This window comes from Ochotona curzoniae, unplaced genomic scaffold, assembly GCF_017591425.1.
Source record: "Ochotona curzoniae isolate NIBS_2020 unplaced genomic scaffold, NIBS_Ocur_1.0 contig_1042, whole genome shotgun sequence".
Classification (NCBI taxonomy): Eukaryota; Metazoa; Chordata; class Mammalia; order Lagomorpha; family Ochotonidae; genus Ochotona; species Ochotona curzoniae.
In genome coordinates, this window is record NW_024464931.1 from 56,821 (window position 1) to 83,400 (window position 26,580).

General features: G+C 47.2%; 2 long non-coding RNA genes across 3 annotated transcripts; one reads left to right on the forward strand and one right to left on the reverse strand.

Moving 5' to 3' along the window:
* Positions 1–1,274: 1,274 nt before the first annotated feature.
* Positions 1,275–11,710, reverse strand: LOC121164633. The gene is made up of 2 exons (XR_005885143.1): positions 11,664–11,710; positions 1,275–1,338 (listed from the first exon to the last, which is right to left on the reverse strand). It is a non-coding gene; the product is annotated as an uncharacterized LOC121164633 (long non-coding RNA).
* A 724-nt stretch (positions 11,711–12,434) lies between these two features.
* Positions 12,435–22,817, forward strand: LOC121164622. 2 transcript variants are annotated; one of them, XR_005885141.1, is made up of 5 exons: positions 12,435–12,543; positions 15,202–15,332; positions 16,382–16,530; positions 17,333–17,451; positions 22,640–22,817. It is a non-coding gene; the product is annotated as an uncharacterized LOC121164622 (long non-coding RNA). The 2 variants fall into 2 exon arrangements; XR_005885142.1 differs by lacking the exon at positions 12,435–12,543 and adding an exon at positions 13,201–13,259.
* The last annotated feature ends 3,763 nt before the right edge of the window (positions 22,818–26,580 follow it).

Here is a 26,580-nt window from a genome sequence, read left to right on the forward strand (position 1 = left end):
GTTCTGGAAGGCAATGCTTTGCATGTGAGTTCAGTGATTTTGCTAAACAAAACATCTGAAAGGATATGGAGGGTGGGAATACAGCAAGGAATCAAAGAACACATTACATCCATATAAACAATAGAAACAAACATAATCAATCTCCACACACAGAGTATGCTGGAAGGGCTGGTCAAAGCAGGAAGGTATCTTAGTCAGATACTACATGAGGTGACCTGCCTTAATCCATTATGGAGAAACACAAAGATACAGCAACAATATGTATTAACTGAGATGCTACCTTTTCATGCTATGGACTAACAATCCAAAAGAGTAAACTTGCTAAGGTCACAGAACTATACGATCAGGAAGCCTTCAGGGTAAGCGGCTTGTTCTACTTTCTGAAATAAATTGCATCAAGTTTTAGAGTTGATTTTAACAGATTTCATCTCCATTCTAATGTTAAGAGTTGAAAGGGACTTGTCTACCTAAGAAGATCAGAAAAAAAATATTTTTGTTTTCTTATCATATCCCTTGAAGATAAAACAACAAACAAAACACACACACACACTATTGCATTATTTTCACTTTATAGGCAAGAAAAACTAGGACTCAGGAATCTCAGCAAAGGTACACTCAGCTCGGGTAAGAGAGCTGCAGGCATATGTACAAGGTCTCCCCATTTGGGCATGTATCTATGTGCACTCAGACACTTTGCATTCTCTAATGATGTGGTGTAGCATTCTGTCTACATCAAGTGGGTCAAGTTGCTTAGTTCAAATGTCTACATTGTTACCGATTTTCTCATCTGTTCTACTTACTGAGAAAAAGACACCTATATCTCTTCAATGGGGATTGTAGATGTGCCCATTTCTTCTTTTAGATCTGCCCTTTCATACAGTTTACGTCTGAATAAAGCTCAATCTGCAAAGGTTGGAAATGTGTTCAAATCTGTTTTCCTGAAATCTCTAAAATAAACCTGGAGAAACCCAATCTGGTCTCATCAATGCCTGGCCCAGTCCCTTCGCATTTCACCACCCTGGGGTGTGGTGGGATTGCCAACACTGGCCTAGAGGCCCTCACTGGACACTCCTTCCTGGGATGGGCCAAGTGCACAGGTGCATCTGGCAAAGCCAATGGCTCCTCCATCACGCTCCTCCCACTGCACTTCCCCCATGATTCCCCACCTGAGGGCAGCTCACCTTGTATGCCTGACAGTCCGAAGTCCTGCCGAGTGAGGAAAATGGCATGATCGTGGTACTTGTCGTGGTCTGTGTCTGGCTTCTGCTGCAGGCAAGCCCAGTGGCAGACATTCTCCAGGCTCTGGGAAGGGTTCCCGATCTCGATGAGGCTCATGGACTGCAGGGAAAAGGGGGGTTCTGAGGAGAGGCTTGGCGTAGTCCCTCCAACTGGGGTTGGAGAGACATGGCCGTCTGCGCCCTGGCTAGGCCAGCTCAGGATGGGACTCCCGCTGCTCTCCATACTTCTGAATAAGGAAGGGTTTCCCAGCAGCTTCCCATGAAGTCCCTGCTGGGTTCTCAGGGAAGACACTGAGGCCAAACTCCTAAGCTGTCTCACACAGTCCCTTCACCTTCCTCCAGGTGCAGGAGGGCCTGAGTTGTATCAGACCCCTAGTCTGAGTGGGCCCTGGGCCCAGGATGTAGGTGCAGGGAACCAGAAGATCCAGTCAGACCTGCAAGAGGAAGGGGGCGAAGGCCTTGCCTTTCTCCCATTTGAGGGCATTTACAAGCCCCGGCCATAGCGGCCCTGTGGGATGGTGAATCAGCAGATGAAAGATAACCCTCTCTGTCTCTTCTCCTCGTTGTATGTCTCACTTTCCAAAAAACAAAAGAAATCTTTAAATAAATGTATAAATAAAGCACGTGCCAGGCTGTCTTGGCAAGGGAAGGAGCAGCTTCTCTATCACAAGTATTTTGGTTTCTGCTCTCACCGCCTGCAACCATCAGCAAAGCGGCTGCTCAGAGAGAGCGAGGCATCCCTCCCAAAGTCCTCATGTGAGTGTTCCTCCTTAAACATCTGTCCCTGCAGTAGAACTGTGCATTCCTGAGGAGATAGGCAGGCAGGTGTTCTCCTGACTGGCTTGTGTGACTATCAGCGTTCATGGAATAGCACCAGAAGACCAGCTTAGGGGGCAGCAGTTAGCCTATCCTGGGGGAGTGCTGGGATTTCACTCCAGCTTCCTGCCAGGGCCACCCCAGTGGGAGCAGGTGGGTGGCTGCTGCCTCCCGTGGGGGAGCCCTGGATTGCATTCCAGCTCCTGGCTTCCACCTCAGCCCAGCCCTGGCCATGGCTGGCATTCAAAGAGTGAATCAGCTTGTCTCTCTCCCTCTCAAACAAATAGTAATAGTATTGCTAAAGATAAGTTTATTTCAGTGCCAAAAAACTTTTGAGGCCCATACATAACAAAAATATTCACAAAGTTTCTGAAAAAATATACACCATGAAAAAAACTGCAGGAATCTCATTTTTGCTACAAAATAAACTAGTTTTTAGAGAGGCAGAGACAGAAAGAGACAGACACAGGAACACAGAGTGTTCTTCCTGCGGGTTCACTCCCCAAATGGCAGGAGTGGGACCCCAGCTGGGTCTCCCACAGAGATGACAGGGTCCCAAGCAGGGGAGCTGTGCCCTGCTAACTCCCTGGGTCCTCAATGGGAGGAAGCTGTAGCTGGGAGCCAGACGCAGGAAACGAACCTAGGTGCCCCGATACAGGTCACAGTTGTCTTAATCACTAGGCCAGATGCCTGCTCCGGAAAGGTGTTTTAACTCCATTGGCTCACTCATTTATTTTAAAGCCTGCTTTTATATCAGCACAAAACACAGCCCGCCCTCCACACCTGCAGTTCATCATCCTCAGATTAAGCCAGGTGCTACCTGAAAATAGTTCCATCTGTACATGATGGGGGTGGGACAGGGGAGCGAGGCAGCTAAGTCACATCTTAAATAGGGCCCAGAGCAAGGGAGGGCCAAGCCTGCCCTGTTTCTAATATCCCTCTGGCCTCTTGTGAGAACTGGCAGCATCCCATGACAATCTACCAAATCCCATTTGTGGGCCACCCCTGAGAACCCCGAAGGGCCATCACCACATCCTGAGACTCCCAACACCCAACTCTCGGGCAACAACTATATCCAAACAAGCAGCAGGATCCAGGCCAGACACTGGCAGTGCCTAGGTCAGAGGGAAATTCATTCCCGGATTCCTCACCCAAGTACCTGCATCCAGCCAAGCCTGAAGCCTGCCCAGCATGCCGCTGCTGCGGGACACAGGTCAGCATCCAGACTTACACACATGGCCATGAGCAGGACCCAGGGCTCCTCACCAGGTCAGGCAAGTGGGACTGTCTCATGCAGCCATCTGCTTTCCAACAAAATGGGCCAGGGAGACAATGAGAGCTCACACATTCAAGACAAAAGCCACTGTCTGTGTAATTTAATCACAGTTGGTCCAAGCCCAGGGGTGGGGACTTGGCCAGGCCACAAGCTCCCAAAAGTAGGGTTACCAAGACTGCTTTAGAGACTTCCTGCTTCTGACAGGTCTCATTCAAGAAGTTCCTGGGAGTGGCATGAAAGTACAGTGTGTTAATCCATGACTTGTAAATGATGGCTTCCAGTAGTAGAGCTCAAGACCCAACAGCTCCACTTCTGATCCAGCTCCAAGCTAATGTATGGGGAAAGCAGTGGAAAATGGCCTGAGTACTTGGGGCCCTGGCAATCACCCACATTGGAAACTCAGATTTCTAATTGGAAATTCCAGGCCTGCATTTCGTTTTGTTTGGCCCAGCCTCAGTCACTGCAACTATTTGGGGAGGGAGCCAGCAAATTGAGGATTTCTCTCTGTTTTTGTAACTCTACCTTTCAAATCAATACACTAAATATTTTTAGAAATCTCTCTTGTGACAAGAGTTGGTTGTGAGTTCTGTTGTTATTCCTTGTAGATACGAGAGCAGAGCCATGTACTTCCTCCTTTGTGGGGACTAGGGGCCCCCAGCCAAGGGACCAGCTTTGATATCCCACTCCAAGAAAGGACAACTCTGGCTACACACTCAACATTAGGCCCACAGGCAGGGGACACAGCCAAAGGCAGAGCCAGGCACAAGGGGATGATGCCAGCAGGCTAGGGCCAAGCAGAAGCTTCATTCATTGTGCCTGGGCTTCCTGAGAACCTGGGAAGAAGCTGCAGGCTGGATGTGAGAGGAAGGAAGCCCTATACCTGCTCAGCTGTGCTGGCAGAGCCCTGAGGAGTCCTCCCCGTGGGATAAGGAAGGGTAGCACCAGGCAGCAGTGAGGGCTGTAGCAAGCCATGGACGCTGTCAGTGTCTACCATCATTCCGTTCAGTGGTAAGTCTGTTCTGCATAGCTCAGATGAGGTCCCTGCCTCCTACATGTCTCCCAGCACCTCCTCCCTGGGGACCAAGGTTACCTCACAGGAAACTGCAAAACAAGGCCAGCAACACCCCATCAGCAAGCACAGAGGGAAGGTCAAGCCAGCCATTAACTGGGTCTATACAAACAATCCTACCTGAAGAGCAAATGTTGGCTCTGACCAAAATTTATTCTGTGGATAGAACACAGCTGGCCCTGACCCCTGGCTGTATCCTCCATCCTCCTCAAAGCTGTGTTTCAGCTGTTTGGCCCAGCCTCACAGTGCCACAGAGTACAGGTTGCAGAAACCCCTGCAGAAACAACAATCTACAATGTTCAAGTCCCTCATTAGAAATGTTGTTTTTGCTGCCAGTGTCATGGCATAGTGGGTAAAATTACCTCCTGTGCTGTGGGATCCATATGGAAGGCGGTAAATGTCCTAGCTGCCCACCTATGTTTTAGCTTCCTGCTAAAGGCTCCAGGAGAACCAACAGAGGATGACCCAAGTGCTTAGGCTCCGGCACCCATGGGGAGGGAACCCAGAGAAAGCTCTTGACTTCAGCCTGGCCCAGAGCTGGCTCTTGGGGACACCTGAGGGACCAACCAGTGAAGAAAGAGCATTCTCTCTCTCTGTTTGGAACTCTGGTTTTCAAGAGTTGCTGAGTGGAACCCAAGCTGTGAGTAGTTCCAATGGAGCAGTGACGGCATGGTAGCATGAACTGAGGAGAAGGTGCAGGATGAGGGTGGGTGATTGGTGAGGATGGTGCTGGAGCCACAGCACCTAGGGGCCACTGTCATGGGGTCATCTTTGCTATAGAGATCCCTAGATTGGTAAGAGGCTGGCAGCTTTGCTTTGGGCAGCTCTCCCAATGTGGGTCAGGTCTGGGGGCAGGCCAGGCTGGACCAGTTCATAGCACCCACTAGGAGATGTGAGAACCAGGATGGGGTACAGGACAGGCTGAGTTGGGTCACAACATAAGTCAGTGCATATTTGTGCCAGAACTAGGGACAGGCCAGGTCAAGCCAGCCTACATGGCAGGCCACTCCAGGCTTGGCCGTAGCACCCACCACCACATGTAAGACCTCCGGTGGTGGGGGACAATCCCAGTAGAGGTACTGCAGGGGCTCCCCTGTTAGGCCAATGTACCACTGCTGAGCATGAGAGCTAGGACATGGGGCTGACCAGACTTGGCAGGGCTACAACACTTGTTGGCCTGCATTGAGCTGGGTTAGCAGGAGTCAGACTGGGTCAACTGGCTATATCCACTGGGGCATGCATGAGCCAGAGTAAGTGCAGGCTGCTCAGGCTTTGCTGCAGCATCAGTTGGCATGCTGGGAATGGGAGCAAATCCTGTGAGACTACACTACAGAACCACCTGGAAAGTGCAAGATCTGGGACTGGAAGCAGGCCTAATTGGGACACTTGGATACCCCTCTATTGGGGTACAGCTCCCACCAGTGAACATAAGAACCAGGGCTGAGGCAGGCCTTGCTGGACAGGTCGTTGCACCTATCAGCATAAGTATGGGTGGGACATGGTACCGGTCAAGTGAACTAGGCTGCAGCTCGCACTCATGTGTACAAAAGTCAAATGGGATGCGGGATAGACTAGACAGTCTGCTGCACATGCTGGCAAGCACAGGAACTAGGTTTGGGGATGGGCCTGGTTGGGTTATTGGGGGTTGCTCTGACTAGGCTACAGTTCCCACTGATTTACATGAGGGCCAAGTGTGTGGTGCACAGGGATGGGCTGGGCCACAGTATCCATTGATTTGTGTAAGAGATGGGCTGAGGACAGAACTGACTCAGAAACTGCAACCACCGGGGGGCGGGGTGGAAGCAGTGCTAAGGTGGGTGAACAACTGAGCCAGACTCCACACTGGCTGACACACAAGACTCGGGTCTGGAGTAAAAACAGATAAGGTTTCTTTGGGGACTTCCTCCCCATACTCCCAGACTGGACCACTGGACACAAAACACCAAGTACAGGGAAAAACACAGCATCTGTGGTCTGACCGTGGAATGCATGTGTTAGAACTGGGCCTCCTCACCTGCTAATGGCAGTGCAGTGGATGACATGCCTAGAAGCACATGATAGACATGACAGCTAACTGAAATCCTCAGAGGACGTCTGGTACCATGGCAGAGGATGGAAGACAGAATAAATTGGACAACTCTCCTGGCCAAGCTTTGACAGCAAGTATCCGGGCAAATTGAGTCTCTAAGGTGAACTATTTCAGCCAGTGGACCTTGGAAGGATTTCCTCAACCTTGGAGCAATGAAGTCAACAACATGTCAGAAGTGTCGAAATCACTTCAGCGCACCCTTGGAACATGCTCCACATCAGGGACCCTGGGATGACATCAAGTGGCCGTCCTGCATCCCCAGGGTGCTGATGCAGTTGGGCTGCTGGAAGTGGCCCTCCTCCCTTCCTTCCCATTTGACCCAGGTACAGAAAGAAAACAAAACAAGAAAAGAAAGAAAGAAAGTGTGAGACACACACACTAAGAGAGAGACAGTGAGAGAGACAATGAGTGAAAGAAAGAAAGAAAAAAAGAAACAAACAAACACTTGGAAAAAATGGCCTCATCCACTTTCCCCTGTTCCTTTGACCACACCACAATCAGCAGTCCACAGGTGTATACATCCTTCTCAACTATGTAAATATCAGCAAAATAAAATTAAAAGGAAAAGAACACACAGATCTAATGCATTGCTGGTGTTTTGAATGGATGAGTAAGGACTGGCAAGGATGTTGGAGGCTTAGGTGGGAGATACATTCTCCAAAAGGTGGAAGATAATTAAGGAAGTATTATACACCAAAGCAAAAAAATCCTACTTTCATTGTAAAAATCTGAATTCTACTAGGAACATTCAACAAATATCTGAAGAAATAAAAAATTGAAATAAAACAGTAACGCTGAATGTAAATGGACTAAATTCTGAGAAACACAGATTAGATGAATCAATTTAAAAAAATTATAAAAGGACACAGTAATATGCAAAAGCCTGCCCACAAGAAACAAAATTCGTCTGTAAAAATACAAAGTATAAGTGAAAGAATGCAAAACCACAATAAGACTGGCATGGGAGTCTATTGGCTAACGTCCTCGCCTTGTATGCACCAGGATCTTACATGGATGCCACTTCATATCCTTGCTACTCCACTTCCCATCCAGCTCCCTGCAGTTGAAGATAGACAATTGTGGCCACCTGGGGAATGAGCCAACAGATGGAAGATCTTTGTCCCTTCTTCTCTTTGTAAACCTGACTTTCCAATAAAAAGCAAACAAAATTTTTTTTTAATTTGCTCTTTTGATTGTAAAGTCAGATATATAGAGAAGAGAAGAGAAAGAGAAGAAGATTTTCCATCCAATGATTCACTCCCCAGGTGACCACAACCACGAGTGCTGTGCAAATCCAAAGCCAGGAACCAAGAACTTTCTCCAGGTCTCTTATGAGGGTGCAGGGTCCCAATGCTCTGGGCTGTACTCAACTGTTTTCCCAGGCCACCAGCAGGAAGCTGGATGAGAAGTGGGGCTGCTGGGATCAGAACCAGTGCCAATATGGGATCCCAGCATGTTCAAGGCAAGGACTTTACTGCCTTACCACTTCCCCTGGACTAAAAATAAATCTAAAAAAAAAAAAACAAACAAAAAAAAAAACAAAAAAGATACTCCAGGTAAATACAAATTTAAAATGAGCAGGGATTAACCATGTTTATCATAAACAAAGTAAACTTTAGGACAAAAATGGTTAACGAGACCATGATCCTACACAATGATAATGAAATCAATTTAACAGACAATATAACCACTGCAAATACATATACCCCTAATGCTAGCGCACCATTTTATAAACAGAAATTTTGCAGATCTAAAAGGAGACTTAAGTTGTATTAATACCAGGTTAATTCAAACTCCACTTTCATCTATGAACAAATCAACAAGACAAAAAAGTCAACCAAGAAATAACAAACTCAATACACACAAGGACCAAGTGGAGCCTGCTCCTGTCAGCAGAGCCAGTAATTTGGACAGGGAGAGGGTCTGAGGATGAAGCACCAAGAGACCAGTCATGGTGGAAGTCTCTCCAAAGCCTCCCTTTATTCGTTCTTTTATTTTCTTTCCCCCAAGTCCTTTAGCCAAACAATAGCATAATGAGTCCCATTAGTCCAGGTGCTTTTAGCCACAAACCCATTTCCTGTTACTGCTCAGCTTAACCAGTGCTAATTAACTCCTTCCCCACAACAGACCCAACACACTTGTACACTATCCCACCTCACACTTGTAGAATGCACATCCTTTTCATCAGCACATAGAACAATAAGTAGGGCAAAAAAACAAATCTCAAGACATTAAAAAAGACTGGCTCCTGTCTTAGGTCTGGCCAGGCTCAGCTTTTACAGCCATTGGGAGAGTTAACAAGTAGATGGGATGGAAAATCTCTTCATCTTGGCCACTCTCTCTGTCACTCTTCATTTCAAATACATACAATTAATCTTTTTTTAAAAAGTCACTTGAATGAGACACAAAAGAGAAAACAATGGTTGCTACAGAAATAGAATCAGTCAGAACTATTATGAACATATACCCACAAATCAGGAAATCTGGAAGAAACTTTGAAATCTACAGGAACATGCAATTTACCAAAATTGAGTCACAAAGAGAACACTTGAACAAATAACTGGTAATGCAATAGCTCAGGACCAAATGCCTTCACTAATGACTTCTCCCAAACCTCCAAGAAACAGCTAATACCAGTTCTTGTCAAACTGTTTTGAATTACTCCAGTAGTATTTTGATAGGCCAACAGGCTCTTTCTTGGCTGAGAAAGAACTTGATGAGAACAATCTCAGTCACAGTAGCTACAGAAATACACACAGGGGCGGGAGCAGTGAAGCAGGCTGATCCTCTGCTGCAGCACTGGCATCCCATATGGGCACTGGCTCATGTCCTGGCTGCTTCACTTCCCAACCCAGTGACTGGGAAAGCAGTGGAGAATGGCCCAAGTCCTTGGGAACCTGCACCCATGTGAGAGATGAGGAAGGCGTTCCTAGCTCCCAGCCTCACAATGGCCCAGCTCTGCCCACTGCAGCCATTTGGAATGGAAACTCTATGTAACTCTGCATTTCCAAGTAAAATAATTTCTTTCAAAAATACATACAAAACATACATACATACATATACACCCTGGCACAAATTTAAGGATGAAAAGAGATTGGCAATGAAAATTAAGAAAACACTGAAGAAAAATCTGAAGATACCCAACAACAAAATGAAAACAATAGCAAATAAGAAAGAAAGAAAGAACCAAAGAAAGAAAGGACGAAAGAAAGAAAGAGAGAAAGAGAGAAAGAAAGAAACAAAGAAACAAAGAAAGAAAGGAAGAAAGAAAGAAAGAGAGAGAATGAAAGAAAAGAAAGAAAGAAAGAAAGAAAACCCAAGTATCATCACTCTGTCCCAGGGTCTGCACTGGCAGCAAGTCTGACTCAAGAGATGAAGCCAGCAAGCAAACAGTCACTCTGATGTTGGAAGGAGGTCACTATGTTAGCCACTATGTTAAGTGCTAGCTCCCTAAATCACATTTTTTTTAAAATGATGAAGTTACACAGTTGATTGGGGGTGGGAAGGATTGAGGGTTAGGGGAAAGTGGGTGAGATCATTGTTTGCAAGTTTCCTTTTCTTCCTCCTGTCTCTGGGGGCAAGGGAGGAGATGAGAAGAGAAGCTGCACTCAGCCTTCCAACTGCCTCAGTACCTGGGGTGGGGAATGGCCATCCAATATCATACCAGGGTCCCAATGGGAAGCATGCTCTGAAGGTTGTGCTCAAGTGGTTTCAATAGTTTTGAAATGCTGTCAGTTTTGTTGCTTCAAGGATGAGGAAATCCATCCAAGAACCACTGACTGACACAGTCCACCTTAGAGTTTCCATTCGCCCAGATATATGCTGTCAACACTTGGCTGGGCTAGTTGTACAGTTTGCTTTACCCTCCTTCCTCTGCTGTGGTAGCAGATGTCCACTGCATGCCCAGTGGACTGGCATATCCTCCATATGCATCTGGATATGCCATCCACTACGCTGCCTTAGCTATTGTGGAGGCCCACTTCTGATACTTGCACTCCACAGTCAGTCCACTGGTCCTAGGATTCAACACACGGTTGGAATTCTGAGTGCAGTGGTTCAGTTGGGTGAATCCCACAGAGACTTCATCTCTGCTGAACCCAGACCTGACTCTGTGTGTGCTTGCCAGTACAGGGTCTGGCTTAGTCTGACAACACATCAGGCTGTGCTGGGTCAGTTCTGTGTCAAGCCCATCTCTTACACAAACGAATGGATGCTTCATCCAGCCCAACACAGCCCACTACACATTTGATCCTCAAACATACCAGCAGGAACTGTAGGCTAGTCAGAGTGACCCCCCAAAATCACCATCAGTGTACTTCTCACTATGTGCAGCAGACTGCTCCTGTCTGACACCATCCCATTCAGCTCTTGTATACATCAATGGGCCTTTTAGCCTAGTTCAACCCAACCAACACCGTTATCCAGCCCACACTCATTCCAGTAGATGCCACTGCTTGGCCAGACAGTCCCACCTGCAGCCCTGCTTCCCATGGTTACCTGTGGGAGTCACAGCTCATTAGAGAGGAGCCCACAGTTTCCCTACTGGGAGATCCTGCACTCTCCTGGTGGTTCTGCAGTCTAGCTTGACAGGAGTTGCCCCTAGTCCCAGCATTTGCCAGCCCTGACGCTGTGGCAAAGCCCGGGCAGCCTGCACTTCTTCTGGCTCATGCATGCACAGTGTTTATAGTCACTTAGTCTTGCTGCCTTTCCCAGCTCACATGCAGCCCTATGGGTATTGGTCTGGCCTGGTCTGCCCTCAGTCCCAGTTCTCACTCCAACTGCTGCCACCCTATCACGCTAACCCACCTCTCCCTGGTCTCACATGTACTGGTGGGTGCAGCAGCCTGATATGGCATGGCCTGCCTCACCTTGGCATTTGTCAGCTGATACTGCAGCCTGGCCTGGCATGTTTTGTGCCTAATTCCAGCTCATGCTGTTGGGAACTGCAGCCTAGCCTAGCCTAGCCAGCCCTCAGTCACAATCCTAAATGTGAACTGGCTGCTGTTACAGCCTGACTAGGCCTGTCCTGCACCCTGTCCTGGTTCTCAGATTTGCCAGTGGGTGCTAAGAACTGGTCCAGCCTGGCCTACCGCCATATCTGAGCCACAGGTATACTGGTGGGTACTGTAATCGGGCTTGGGCTGGGCTGCTCCCTGCCCTGGTTCTTGTGCTTACCTGCAGGGACTGTGTCCTGACGGAGGTGTTCCCCAAGCTCCTCTATCAGGTCTCCTCCGAATTCTTTCATAAAAACAGAAATTGCACCATCACACGTGTGTTCTCAAGTAGTCGGAGGGTTCCTGGCTTGAAGAAAAGATGAGACTTGCAGTTAGATGACGATACATTAGGAGACCTTAAACCAACCTGAAACAGGAAAAAATTGACATAGTGGCAGACTACCCATACTTCATGTATGATTAGAGAAAAGCATAATACGCAACAGAGAAGTAAGGATAAGTTGACTTGAATTTGAAAAAGAAAATCTCAAGGAGTTACTTTGGGATGAAACCATCATCCTCACTGCTAACACTCTCCTCAGAGATCCACACAAATGAATCATTGCAACTAAGGAAATCCAAATGCATGGAGTATCCTAATGCATCAATGAAAAACGTCCTCAGGTGAGACGAATTTAAACAACAACAAAAAATCTTTCAAAAGCAGCTGGAAGATGGCCCCAGTGCTTGGGCCCATACCCCCCTTAAGGCAGACCCTGATGAAGTTCCTGACTTGGGCCTGGTCCAGCCCTGATCTTTGAGCCATTCGGGAACCACAGGGCAGCTGAAAGATTTGTCTGTCTCTCCAGCTCTCTCTGCAATTCTTGCCAACAAGTACCTGGTGAACTTGTAGACAGCGCTGTTCCTGGCTCCCCAGCAGGTGGCGGCCCCGCGCCCTGGCCGCACGCCCGCTGCATCCCGCCGGCAGCACAGAGGCTCGCGCGGCCCGGGAGCGCGCTCGCCCCGCAGCTCGGGCGGCTGGCAGGCGGGCTGGCGCCGGTCGCGTCGGCCGGCAGCAGGGCCCATGTGGAAGCTCCTCCCGGCCGCGGGCCCAGCCCGAGGTAAGGACAGAGAGGGACAGAGGGCCCGGGTTCGGAGGAGCGCCAACGCGGGGAAGGAAGTCGGGGAGGGTCGCTTCCGGTCGGGTCCCCTTACCTTCCGGGGCACGGCGGAACGGGAAGGAAACCGGGGGTCTGGCACGCGCGTGGTGGTCCCGGCTGCGCCGTGGCGGGGAAGGCCGGCTGTCCTCGGCCCCGGGGTTGGGCGGGTGGACGCCCGGCCCTGTCCCGCGCTGTGCAGTGGCCGTGGGACCCCGGCGCTGTGCAGTGGGCATGGGCGGTGGGGCGGCTGGCCCTTCGCTGAGCCCTGGCTGAGGTGGCTGAGGAGAAACAGGTGCACGGAGAAGCTTTCTGTTGTTTCAGACGCGTTTCCGTGCTGTCAGCAAGAGGGGACAGCCCAGACGTTTTCTTTTTGAAAGAGACACCAGAATTTTGCATCTCCGAGTTCACTGGCCTAGATGTGTCCAACACTGGGGCTGGTCAGGCCCAAGCCAGGAACCCCGGGATGCAAGGGCCTCAGTTGCTGTCTGTCAGAGTGCGCCTTGGCGGTGCTGGGCTGGACCCCCTGCACAAACCTGGGATGCTGGTGTCCCAGGGGAGCTGCAGCAAAAGCCAGGCTACTTCACCCCGCCCCTTTCCTGTGTGTCTGCACTTCTCTAGTGGAAGTTGCTAGTTGCCTGCCTGCTGTTTGTGGTCCTTATTGGCTGATAAAAGAAAGGGTAAGCCGGGAAAGCCATGATTGCCTGTGTGCTCAGGGTGTTCAATTGTGAGGCAGTGTTGACTGGCTATGTAAGGAGGATTAAAGAAAAAAAGAAAGATTTCTTAATTTCACTTGAATGAGAGCAGGAAAGACAGAGAAGTCCTCAATTCTCGGGATGGCCTCCATGGCCAGAGCTGGACCAGTGCATAGCTGGCAGCTAGAAGCTTGTCTCATTTGCCCTACAATGTGGATACAGGGGTGCAGGAAATTGGGTCATGCTCCACTGCTTTCCCAGCCAGAAGCAGGGAGCTGGATGGGAAGTGGAGCAGCTTGGGGTTGAACCAGTGCCCACATGCGATGCCAGCACTGCAAACTGAGAATTAATATGATCTGGCCTCTGAAGGACTTTTGTAAACACCAATACAGGCATTCCTATGAACTTGCACCAGTGCAAGGCCAGACCATAGAGATTTCAGTTTGTCTCGTGGCCCTCAGGGTTCCTGTGGATGTGTGGAAAGCAGACAGACCTGAGACAAATTGAGTTTGGCACAGCATACCTGAGGAAAGGCTTCATGAATCAAGGTGTGGCCCGAGCCAGTGGAGGTTGAGAGAGCAGTACCCAATGAGACCATCCAGGTCCTCTGAGGTCTTGGCCACACCTTCAGGTGGGTGGCACCAGCATTGCCCACCCATTTCTTAACTAATCAAGAGATCACCAATGGGGAACATCTCACCTGTAGGTTCCCCGCCCAACAAGGAGGGGTCAAGGAAGGCTTAAAATCCTAAAATCCTTTCTCAAACCTTTGGTGTCTCTCTCTCCCTCCTCTTTCGAGAGCACCCCACCTCCTGGCTTCTCTTCCGGAGGTGCTTCCCCTTCCTTCCCTTCCCTGCTCCCTGGTCCCTTCGCAAATAAACTTTTCTGTTTGTAACAGATTCCCGGCTTTTTATTTCTATACTAAGCTGAGGAAAGAACCCACCGGGCATTTCTGGTAACACCCAACAGTCCAGCAGTCGGTAGGAGGTGACTTCCAGAAACAGCGGGATTGGTTAGTTGCAGCTCACTGTTGGCCTGGTCTGAGTGTGCAGTGAGAAGGCATTTGCCCTCAGGACCTGGTCTGAGTAGGTGACAGGCTGAGACTTAGCCATCTGTTACATGGATAGCACTGCTCAGGGCAGGCATTTGGCACTGTGTAGCAGGGCTAGCCTGGGAGTCCTGTTCAGCCTGTCTCCAGCTGTTGGCTAAAGTGCACCCTTGGCCACAGCTCAGAGTTGAATTACTGCCACCTGTGGGACAGACCAAGTTTGAGTCCTGGGCTCAGATACCCTGGATATTTGGGCAGTGAGTCAGAACGTGTATCCCTGTCCCCCAAATAAGTAAAGTAAAAATTTACAAACAAAGAATAGGGGCTGGTGTGATGGCTCAACTGGCTAATCCTCTACTGTTAGCACTGGCATCCCATATGGGCACTGGTCCTTATCCCAGCTGCTCCACTGCCCATCCAGTGCCCTGCTTGTGGCCTAAAAAAGCAGTCCAGGACGACCCAAAGCCTTGGGACCCTGCACTCAATATGAGAGACCTGGAAGAAGCTCCTGTCTCCTGGTCTCAGATCGGCACAGCTCTGGTATTGTGGCCATTTGGGGAGTGAACTAATGGATGGAAGCTCCAGTCAAGTTCATATTGGGACTTTACTTGGGATTTCAGTAAATGTATACTTTGGGAAAGCAATTCCTTTCACTGTTGTTATTCCTTGAGAGAAATGGTATGCCCTTGCATTAATGTAGGTGATCTTTTGATATTCCTCAATAAGGGTTTAATAGAAAGTGTGAGCTTAATTTATGTAAAACTGATTAACATTGAAATAGCAAACTAAAATGTTTTCTTGGCATATCATGAATTTTATCCTATATAATGTACACATTTATGTATGTGTGTTTGTGTCTCATTATTTTATTCCTCTTAGAACCATACAGACTTTTGACTGGCACTGAGTACATCGTTGGAAGGAAAAACTGTGCTATTCTAATTGAAGATGATCAGTCAATCAGTCGAAATCATGCAGTGTTAACTGCTAATTTTGCTGTGACCAACTTGGTATGTTCCTGATTGTATTTTGCTAGCTTGCAGTGAGAGTTGAAATCACACTATATTGCCTTGATGTGAGAGAGAGAGAGCTGTTTGAGCATTTTATGCTTTTGTTTCAGTGACTTAGAAACTTGGAGAAAGTAGGTTGTATTTGTATTTGTTTACTTAACAACATTGACTGTTCCGTGGTGAGAGTTATTGGGCTTAGCTGTGATACATTCCTGATGCTCGCTCTTAAAGAGAGTATGTGACTGATGGACACAAAGTCTGGGTGTGTAAAGGGAGGCTCCGCAGTGGGAATGACGGTTTTCCCGGGGAAGACAACTGTTGCTTCTGATCCACAGCTCTTTTGAATGGCTTGGAAGGTATTTGTTAGCTTTCACCAGAACCACGGGTGATGAGAGTGATAAAAATATATGAATAAATACGTTCAAAATCATCGTGGTAGGAACAAGAAAGTGAAAGTAAGCAGTTAGTTTGAACAAATGTGACAAATGCACAAGTGATGGATTAGTTTACTGGCATTTAGGTTTTGTGTCTATTTGTGTTGTAGAAAAGCATTATTATAGAAGTTGCAATAGAAAAAATAAAATTATTACCAAAAGTCAGAACCTCTAGGCTTTATGCCTTGTTTTTACTCGCCCAGTGTTTACCATGTGCTTTTGATAATGTAAACAAAACAAAACGAAAACGTAGGACTGAAGCTGTCATGTTATGCATGAAGCAAACTGCTGCCAATCATAAAATTCTCAAGTGTGTGAAATGGAAGGGTTGGGAAAGTCCCAACTGATTTACAGAAATAAAGAAAAATGTGTGTTCTAAGAGTTATAATTCTGAAATTCAGAGATTTTCTTAAAGGGAGATATTTATGTTAATTGCTAATTAGTCCTTTGAAGGCAGCCAGAACAGTAGCTGTCATTCCCTGTGGTGGCAGGATATGCAGCTGTTTATTATTTTACCCTTTTCAAAAGTTATCAAATGTCTCCTGTGAATCATTTCCCCCTGGATTGTATGTGCTTGAGCTGTAAAAGACTCGTAATTACTTCTCTAATTTTCAGAGTCAAACTGATGAAATCCCTGTATTGACAATCAAAGATAATTCTAAATATGGTACCTTTGTTAATGAGGCAAAAATGCAAAATCACCTTCCCCAAACTTTGAAGACAGGGGATAGAGTCACCTTTGGAGTGTTTGAAAGTAAATTCAGGTATGGATTTGTTTATTTAATTTTTGTTGTTAAAGATTTACTTTTACATGAAAGGCAGATGAACAGAGAGAAGGAGAGACTGAGATCCTGCCTAGTTCACTCCCAAGTTGCCACAACAGCCAGAGGTGGGCCAATCTGAAGCCAGGAACCAGGAGCCTCTTCTGAGTCTCCCACATGGCTTAGGAGTCCCACAACTTTGGGCTTTCCTTGACTGCCTTCTCAGGCCACAAGCAGGGAGCTGGATCCACATTTGGGAAGCTGGGGTATGAACTGTTGCCCATATGGAATCCTGGTGGAAGCTTAGTGTACCAAACCAGTGGCACTGGCCCCACACTTTTTAAATTAGATTAAAGTGGACAATTTTATCTCACAACAATTGAATTTTAAAGCAAAGATAAGGATTATAAGATGAAGTATAATTGACTTCCCGTTTAGCACAGTAGTGAACTCTGTGTTGTTGGTATATTTTGTGGATCACAGGTGGGGGGTGACAGGTGAGTAAAAGTTTGTGTTAGTCCCTGTGAGTTGTGATAGGAGCCTCGTTTGTTTGATGCTTCATAAGTTAAAATGTAATGTTGATGTTGGCCATGTCTTTTTCTTCTTTGGGAACACAAGATTTAGGAGGTAAGAATTTCCTAAGTTACAAATTTATAATGTGTCAAAATTAAATGAATAATATGTTGTAAGCTTAAAGTTGTAAAGTATTGTAAAGTTGTAAAGTCTTTGTAACTGTGATAACGTAACTTTATTGTCATTCACAGGGTAGAGTATGAACCTTTGGTTGCCTGTTCTTCTTGCTTAGATGTGTCTGGGAAAACTGCTCTAAATCAAGCTGTGTTGCAACTTGGAGGACTCACTGTGAACAGCTGGACAAAAGAATGTACTCACCTTGTCATGATGTCAGTGAAAGTCACCATGGAAGTAAGTTGAACTGTGTTCCCATATTAAAACAAGTTCTGGGACCTTGAGTGAACTCACCACAGCACAGAGTTAGCACCATGTGTCTCTTCTGTCAGATTGTCTTCCTCCAGTCTCTGACATTGTCTCATGGTCTCATGCTCCCTCAGTTAAGCTGTAATCACACAAAGATTTCTTTGCTGTATCTTTAAAGCCCTGAAATGTATGGATATGTACCTTCCAAAGATGCTGACTAGTCATTAAAGCAGTGATGTATTTTGGTATATTTTCAGGTTTTGCATTTTCATCAGATTTGATATATCCAAAGGTAATTGAAGAATGGCGTTTAAGATGTGATTTGTTAAACAGGCTGACTGTGCAAAAGATATGTGGGATTGTTTTAGGCTGTGTTTGAAGATGCAAAAACCTTTTGTTATAATTAATTAAATATTAGTGTTATATTCTAATTTATACATAAATGGCTCTTATGTGTGTACATATATGTGTATAAAATAGCTGTCAAAGAGAAAGGCTCACTGCCCAGATTGAACCTGAAGTTAAATTTGTACCATGGTGAAGTTACCCTGAACAAAGATAGTTTCCTCTTGGAAAATTTAGGACATTGATTTTTTTGCTGCTGCAGCAAGACTAACTTAAAAAATACTCATGTTGATAAACTCACAGGTAATAGATTCATAAAACATTTGTAAAACCAAAATTCATATGCATGAGGACCTGATATTTAAATGTTAGCTCAGCATAATCCCCCTTAAGATATTAAGTTACTCAAATGGAGTAGGTAATGATACATGGGTTTAGAAGGCCTGAAATAAGGTCAAAGATGCTTTGATTGTCTTGGGAGATTTTGCCAAGTCCTCAGAGCTGGACACTTCTAGTACCTGACATGCTAATGACCACCATTAGAGACACCACCATGGAGTGTGCAGCGTTTCTTCTTTGGTGTTTCTGATCACTTTTTGGTAAAATAAGTAAATAAATAAATAAATAAACCCTGATCATTAGTTTTTGCTCAGCGTTCTCAATGCATAGTTAGGCTTATAGGGTTTTGTTTTGTTTTGTTTTGCTTTTTGCTTTTGTTTTGTTTAGATTATTGAATGTTAGAACCAGAGGGAAACCTGAGGAGTATTTAGTTCAGCTTTTATATTTTGAAGAGCAAATTGCGACTCGGAGCAGTTACGTGCTTAGCCCAGACTGCGCGTGTTTGCAGTTTTGACGTCATCTTGTGTTGATTTTTTTTTTTTAATAATCTTAGTTCAGTTAGGGTCAAAGGGTCCACGGGCTACAGGTGAAAGTGGGTAATATCATTGTTTCCACACATAATATAATCATTTTGCCCTGTATTAGGTTTGGAATAACAAAGGGGAAAGCCCCACCCTACCTCCCACCATCCCCCATCCCCCCAACTTGAGGTGCGCTCCAAGGGCCTGCTCATGGCAGTTTTATAGATCATCAGTTCTTGGATTGCTTGCCAATCGTCTCCGTCCAACCGTAATGAAACCTATTAGAGTCCACTGGCTGACAGTCTCTTATGGTTGGGGTTCCAAGATCAGCAGTTCAAATTTTGGGAGAAATATCCAAAAACTTCATCTGAGTTGGAATCCCAGATCTGATTTCTTGAGTGAGTTGCTAGTACAGAACTCCAACACGTGTTCGTCACACCAATCAGCTTATGCATATCTGGTCGTTGCGATTACTGGGTCCTCGCTTCGCAGCCCTGCCTTCCTTGTGTACCATGGGGTGTTGTAGTCCAGCTCGATTCTACCCACTTCATACTCGGTCCTTTCATGCAAACCAGTTGGAGCTGCGCCTTAGTTGAGCGACTCCCCAAAACCCCTACCAGTTCTGCCCCCTACCCTGGATCCCATGCTTGCCAGTATGCACTGCCAGGCTTGTCAGTCTGTTCCACATACCAAGTACGCCTGCACACTCAATGGACATTGAAGCCTGTTCAACCCAACCAACCTATATCCAGCCGCATAACACCCCTGGCAAGGTGCCCTTTCTGGCAGCCACCCCGCTCCGAGCCTGTTTTCCTGCCTGTCCATGAGGGTGGTAACCCCTGAGGGAGGTGCCCACTATTTCCCTACGAGGCCACACCCACTCCTAGAGTATGCAGTCCTCCTGGTTGTTTTTGCATTGACTTGTTCAGAATTGGGCTCCTTATACCAGCCGCTGCCAGCTAATGCTGTGGGCTAAGCCAAAACACCCCTCAACCACTCAATTTTTAACTTGCACCAGACAGAACAGTCAGCTCACCGTGAGGCCCATAGATGCTATACCCTGCCTAGTCTGAACTGCCCCCATCCGTAATCACACTTTCCATGAAGTAGTTATCCACAGGGGTTGCCCACGTTTCCCCTTTTGGCTTGCCTCCTCCCTTATGCACATGTGCTGGTTGTGTTGCTGCAGCCACATCTGGTACGGCTCATCTTCACCCTGCATTACTTGTTTGTGTACCCTGGTATGTGGTTTGCTACCGAACCTGGCTCGACCCACACTCTGTTCTGGTGCTAGGATTCACCAGAAGGTAATGTGAATCAGATTCAGGCCTGGTCTGGCCCCCAACCCATGGCCATGTGTATGCCAGTGGGAAAATTTTCATTGCCGGTTTTTGGGTAGTTCCCTATTGTGCTTGTTGGCGCTAACCTGGCATGGACTGGGTACTGGCAGAGGAGTTGCCCGGGCTTTCCTCCATCAGTAACCTGTCCCCATGCCAGTTTTTCGAGCAATACCAGTGGGTCCATGAGCCAGCACTACTCAGTTTCGCCTGCTATCCTAGGAGGAACAGTGGCTTTCCTGCCTGGCCTCCGACCCAAGCAGGTTCTTGTTGTTGGATATTTCAACCCAGCCATGGCTCTTCCATACCCCTACCAAGCTCACACATGGTTCAGTAAGGGCTGAGACCTAACCTAGTCTGTCACACAACCCTCCCCGGTCCTCCAGAGCACCAGATGGTGTTGGAATTTGGCCTGGCTTGGTGCTTCCCATCCCAGTCCACAATTGTGCCAAGTGAGATTACGATCGTATCCTGATCAGAATGTAGCCTCAGTTCCAGCCCATGCGCTCCTTGGTGGGAAACTCAACCCAGCTAGGGTGTCCTGTTATTTCCCCAACCGGGCCTCTGCCCTGCCATAGAGCAGGTGTAGGCCGGTGGTTGTTCTGTCTCTGTTTGGCAGAGCCCCTCACTTGTCGTGGCCCCTTGGATGCTGTGGCTTAGTGCCTCTGCCTCACACAGATCAGTATGTGCAAGGACCTACCTGGCATGAGCTGTGCTCCAACCTGATTTCTGTTGTTACTTGTGAGTTAAGGTTTGTTCAGCCTTGCCCCTTCTGTCCCCTTCCAGTGGCAGCCCGGCCCACCCCACATCCTGTTTAAAGATGCACATTTGGGTGCTGCTGCCTTGACCTACCCTGACTGTTGTGGATTCCTTTACCCATGAGTGATGGCAGATGTCGTGGTCACACCTAGCTTAGACCATTGCAACCCCAGCTTGGGAACTAACCCGGGGGATTTGTATTCCAAAGGGTTGGACCCACACAACCCCACAGAGCCTACCCCCAGCCCAAGTTCTCTTGTGTGCTGGAGAGTGTCTTGATTTGCCAAATGTGACCACTCCACAACTCCAACACTCAGTCGGGCAATGGTACCCAACACTGCCAAAGAGGCCCCCATCCATAGCTTCGGTGTGGGCTAGTATATGGTGATCAGTGATGTTCAATACTAATATCCCATCTCTGTATTCATAATTGAGCTGTTGCATCTGTCTTACTAAAATTATCTTCTGGACACTTCCCCCAAACCCCTAGGTCTTGGTCCCCTTGCCTGCTTGTATCTTTCATGACACTGTCACTGAGAATACCCGAAAATTCACTTTGCACCTACACTCAACCTAGTCTTAGTCATGAGTGACCCAGGCAGCAATTACATATCTTGAAAACCCCAGAGTTTGCCCTTCCGGGCGGCCAGCAGGCAAAGCCTGGCACCACTTGGTGCACTGGCCGCCCTGGGGGAGGCCGAGGACTCGTTCACTGCCTTGTGGCAGTGTCTTTGGCGTGAGTCCCCCGCATTGGGTCCGACCCGGCAGGGGCACCCCCCACAGTCGCCACACTGCAGGGAGCGTCAGTTGCCCCCAAGCCCAAGGACCGAACTCCTCCCAAACTCCCCCAGCCGCATGGTCTTAGCAGCTGGGCGGAGCTAGGAATTTCCACCCAGTTCCCAAGTTCCCTCATGGCGGACTTACCCTGAGGGAAGAGCTCTCTTGGGTCCTGGGGGAGGCCGAGGACTCGTTCACTGCCTTGTGGCAGTGTCTTTGGCGTGAGTCCCCCGCATTGGGTCCGACCCGGCAGGGGCACCCCCCACAGTCGCCACACTGCAGGGAGCGTCAGTTGCCCCCAAGCCCAAGGACCGAACTCCAGTCTTGTGTTGATTGAACTTAAATACTCTATGTTGCATTTGGATGATCTCATTCACATAGGAAGTTGGGATCTGTCAGATTCCAGTCTTTAGAGATACCCTCAATCTGGTCGCTCCTAACACCTGCATTATTGAAAACATATGTATAAACTGTATAGTTGGATTATTTCCTAGAATATGCCAGCTCTTTCTTATTTTAATTGCCCACAGTAGTATTTTCTAGTCCTTTATGAGTTTGTGGATGTGTGTTACTTGAGGCTGATAGCTTGATTCACGTTAGTTCACAGTTTCGTTCTCTCTTTATGTGTGCATCAGCTTCCACTGAGCCTAACCAGTTGCTCCTTGATTTACTGTGTTGAAGAGGCTTTATTCTATACTCTTACTCCTTCTGAAAGCAGTAAGGCTCCAAAGAAATTTCCATTTATCTCTTAATGTGTATTGCCTCTGCAGGATGGGTTAGATTTCTTCAGCCTGAACGTGTACTTGTAATGTTTTTCCAATTGGAATGCATTTTTAAAGTCTTTGTGTTATTCTGCCTATCCCAAAGGACTACTGTGTCATTGGCTTCTGATAATTGAGTAGTTCTGGTTTGTGGTATAAAACTGAGCAAATATGAAATTCTATTTTACAGATTGTGACTTCGTTTATCAAATTAAGAAAAGGAAAGAAAACAATTATTAGAAAGGCATGTTTGTAGTTTATAACATGAATGTTTTCTTTAGAAGAAGCTATCATAATGACTATATATATATATCCACATATATTTTCTTTCTTTTAGACGATTTGTGCACTCATTTGTGGATGCCCCATTGTAAAGCCAGAGTATTTTACTGAATTTCTCCAAGCAGTTCAGTCCAAGAAACAGCCTCCACAAATAGAAAGGTATATTATGTGTTTCTAATTAACAACATATGACAGAAAAGATGAGCGCATTGACTTTCGGTTAACTCTCTGGAATTCTAGATGTGATAGTTGCTGTGTTCCACGTTTTTCTTGTGTGTGTGTATGTGTTCCATGTTAATGAGATTTTTTCAGTTAGTATGTAAAGAAAGAGTACCCCAAATTCTTAATTGGTTATTTCTTAGCTCTGTGAAACAGATGTTAACTGCTAATATATAACAAAAAACTGTTGAAGCATGGTAAATAGGTCAGCATTGCTCATGTGCCAGTGTCGGGGTCATGGGTGAGGTACCCTTGGTAGTGGGGCTGCAGCAACCCTCTTGGAGAACCACATATTTGCACGTAAATGTTGACGGCACTGGGCACTGCTTTTGTTACCTCATTTCAAAATGAGATCACTGACACAGTTTAGTAGCTCTAGATTAGTAATTCCATCTATAAAATCTGAGCACATGGCTTGCTCTCATCCTACTTGCTTGTTAAAAGAAATGTTGATTGTTGGTAATTGCAACAAAATGTGGATGATACGTGCCAGATTTGTGAGCCACTAGACTTGGAGATCTGGCCTAGACTTGGAGAGGGGTAGTACCTAATACCACCCCAAGTCCCAGGTGAGGGGAGTGCCTCCTGAGGAAGGGGCCATCTGATTGACAAGTAGATAGACCACATTGCATAAGGTAGGGGGCTTTGGCTTCCAGTTGGTGATGCTAAGCTTGCTACTTATGTGTCCTGTTTCACTCTCCCACTAAGAGATTTCCAACCCCTTTTCTTAAGGGCTGCTGGAGGATATACATTTGTCTCATCTTCTGTCGCTGCTTCTTACTGATTAGGTGTGAAGATCTTCATGTCCTGGGTTCAGAAAGCTCTCTGCATCTCACCTAATGGCTACATCTCAGGAGCCATAGAAAACTTAGCTGATTCTGCTGGCTGTGTCCATAGATTACTGTCACTAACTCTGAGAAGTTTCTGGCCTTTTTTGTCTTTGAGGTGGCATCTAAGGACCTCAGCTGGTTTATAGGAGCAGGCTGACTCATTCGAGTGCACCTGGACATGCTCCCCTCCTCTGCACTGGAGTCAGCGCAGGCAGCACAGCATGCACTGTGTGTTTCAGCACTAGGACACACAGCCCACTCTGTGCTCCCTGAGATTGGGGATCCTGCCTTGTCTGGGGCCAACCAGTCCCGAAAGCCTGGGGTTATTGACACCAAAGGCTGTTGGTTGGATCACCCCACATTTCCTGCCATGGGTGCGACTGCCTGTAACCTGTTAGACCCCTAACCTGCTGCCCAAAAGCCATCAGTGCGGCCAGATTGTACGATTACAAGCTTACATTGATTCTATAGAATGACTGGCTATTTCAAATGGCCTTAAGTTTAGGAGTGTTAAGCAAGTTAAGAATTTCCAAAGTATTTTTATCAGCATGTTGTAGTGTTACTAATATTTTTATTTTATAAGGATTTATTTATTCTTATTGGAAAGACAGATCAGGTTTATGACGAGAAAGAGAGACAGAGACAAAGATCTTCCATCCGCTGGTTCACTTCCCAAATGGCTGCAACAGCCAAAACTGAGCTGATCTGAAACCAGGAGCCAGGAGCTTCTTCTGGGTCTCCCAGATGGGCACAGGATCCCAAGGTTTTGGGCCTTCCTCTGCTGATTTCCCAGGCCATAAGCATGGAGCTGGATGGGAAGTGGAACGGCTGGAACACAAATCAGCACCCATGTGGGATGCCAGTGCTTACAAGACAAAGATTTAATCTCTGAGCCATTGCGCCGGGCCCACTCATTTTATTGTTAGAGCAGTAACAAAGTGGTTCATGTTCATAAGCATGTCTTATTGCATACATATGTATGAGCTATGTTTTATAGGACTGACAGATATAGATTTGTTAATATCAGCATCACCATAAACACATGGTTATGTGTTATGCTACATCACGATGGGTATGAAGTACTGGGTAGTAGTGGTAGTTTGTGATTTTTGTCCTTCTACTTCCAAAAATTTATTTATTTTATTGGAAAGGCAGATTTATAGAGAGTAGGACAGAGAGAAAGATTTTTCATTTCACTGGTTCAATGTCCAAGTGGCCACAATGGCCAGAGTTGAGTCGATATGAAGCCAGGAGCCAGAAGCTTCTTCCAAGTCTCAATGTGGGTGCAGATCCCAAGATGTTGGGCCATCCTCCAAGGCTTGTGCAGGCCGCAGGCAGGGAGCTGGATGGGATGTGGAGCAGCCAGGACACAAACTGGCAGTCAAATGGGATCCCAGGGCATGCACCGCAAGGATTTAGTCGTATGAGATCCCAGTGCTTTCAAGGCAAGGATTTAACCACTGAGCCATTGTGCCGGGCCTGCACATCCTCTTTTGATGTCACCTTCAGCCTCATACACATCCTTTGAAGTCCTGAGTGTGGACATGGTCACCAGGGGAAATGCAGAAGTAGGCAGGTGACAGAACCTTGGAGAGCCACTGTCAGCAGGCTTCTGTGGACGTTGTCTGAGATGCTGAGTCTCCTTTGTAGCTTGCTCTTTGCTTTTCTGCTGGCCCCATCCACGTGGCCTTTCATTTTCTGCCCTGGTGGCCCAATGTGGTGCTGACCTCCTCCAGAGTGGCCAGAAGAGGATCAGGGTAAAGCATACACACAGAGGCGGCACAACAGCCTAGAATCACTGCCCATGTTACCTTGTAGATATTTGAAGATCTGGCCAAAGAATATCCAGTGCTGGTGACCTTGAAGGGAAAAGAGAGAGAAAGGAGGGAGGGAGAAAAGTAAAGAAGGAAGGCAGGCAGGCAGTAGTAGGTTTTTTTTTTTTAAATATTTATTTTTATCTGGGGCCAGGTGTGGTTGTCTAACAGCTAAAGTACTCACCTTGAACACGCCGGGATCCCATATAGGTGCCAGTTCTAATCCTGGCAGCCCTGCTTCTCATCCAGCTCCTTGCTTATGGCCTGGGAAAGTAGTGGCGGATGGCCCAAAGTCTTGGGATCCTGCACCCACTTGCGAGACCTGGAGGAAGTTCCTGGCTCCAAGCTTTGGATCGGCTTAGCTTCGGCTGGTGCAGTCTCTGGGGTGTGAATTATCAGATGGAAGATCTTCCTCTCTGTTTCTCCTCCTCTCTGTATATCTGACTTTGCAATAAAGATAAATAAATCTTTACATCATGCATATGGCATAGGTGGGGGCAGACCAGGCTGAACCCATTCACATCAACTGCTGGCGAATCTGAGCACCAGCATAGAGTGTGGGTCAGGCCAGTTTCAGTCACAACACATACTAGTGCACATTGAGGAATGCCAACGTGAGGTGAGCCATACCAGATATGGTTGCAGTGCCCAAACAGCACACGTGAGAACCGGGGGGGTCGAGGGGGAGAGAGGAGGTAAAGCTGACAGGGGAATGTGGGCTCCCCTGCTGGACAACCACTCCTACTGGAGAGCATGAGTTGGGATGGGGGCAGACCAGACTAGGCAGGGCTACAACACCTGTGGGCCTCATGTGAGCTAGACTTGGGGAAGGGCCAGGTTTGGCTGACTGTTCCGACTGGTGCAAGCAAAAATTAGAGTGGGTGAGGGTTAGTTGGGCTTTGCCACATCATCAGATGGCAGAGGCTGGCACTGGAGGCCAATTCTGTTAAGTTAAGTGCCAGAACCACCTGGAGAGTGCACAATCCGGAAGTTGGCTTGGCCTAGTAGGGAAGATAGTGGGCACCTCCCTTGTGGGTAACCACTCCCACTGGAGAGCATGAAAACCAGGGCAGGGACAGGGGTGGCTAGACAGAAAGGCATCTGCAAGTGTGTGTGGGGGCTGGATAGTAGGT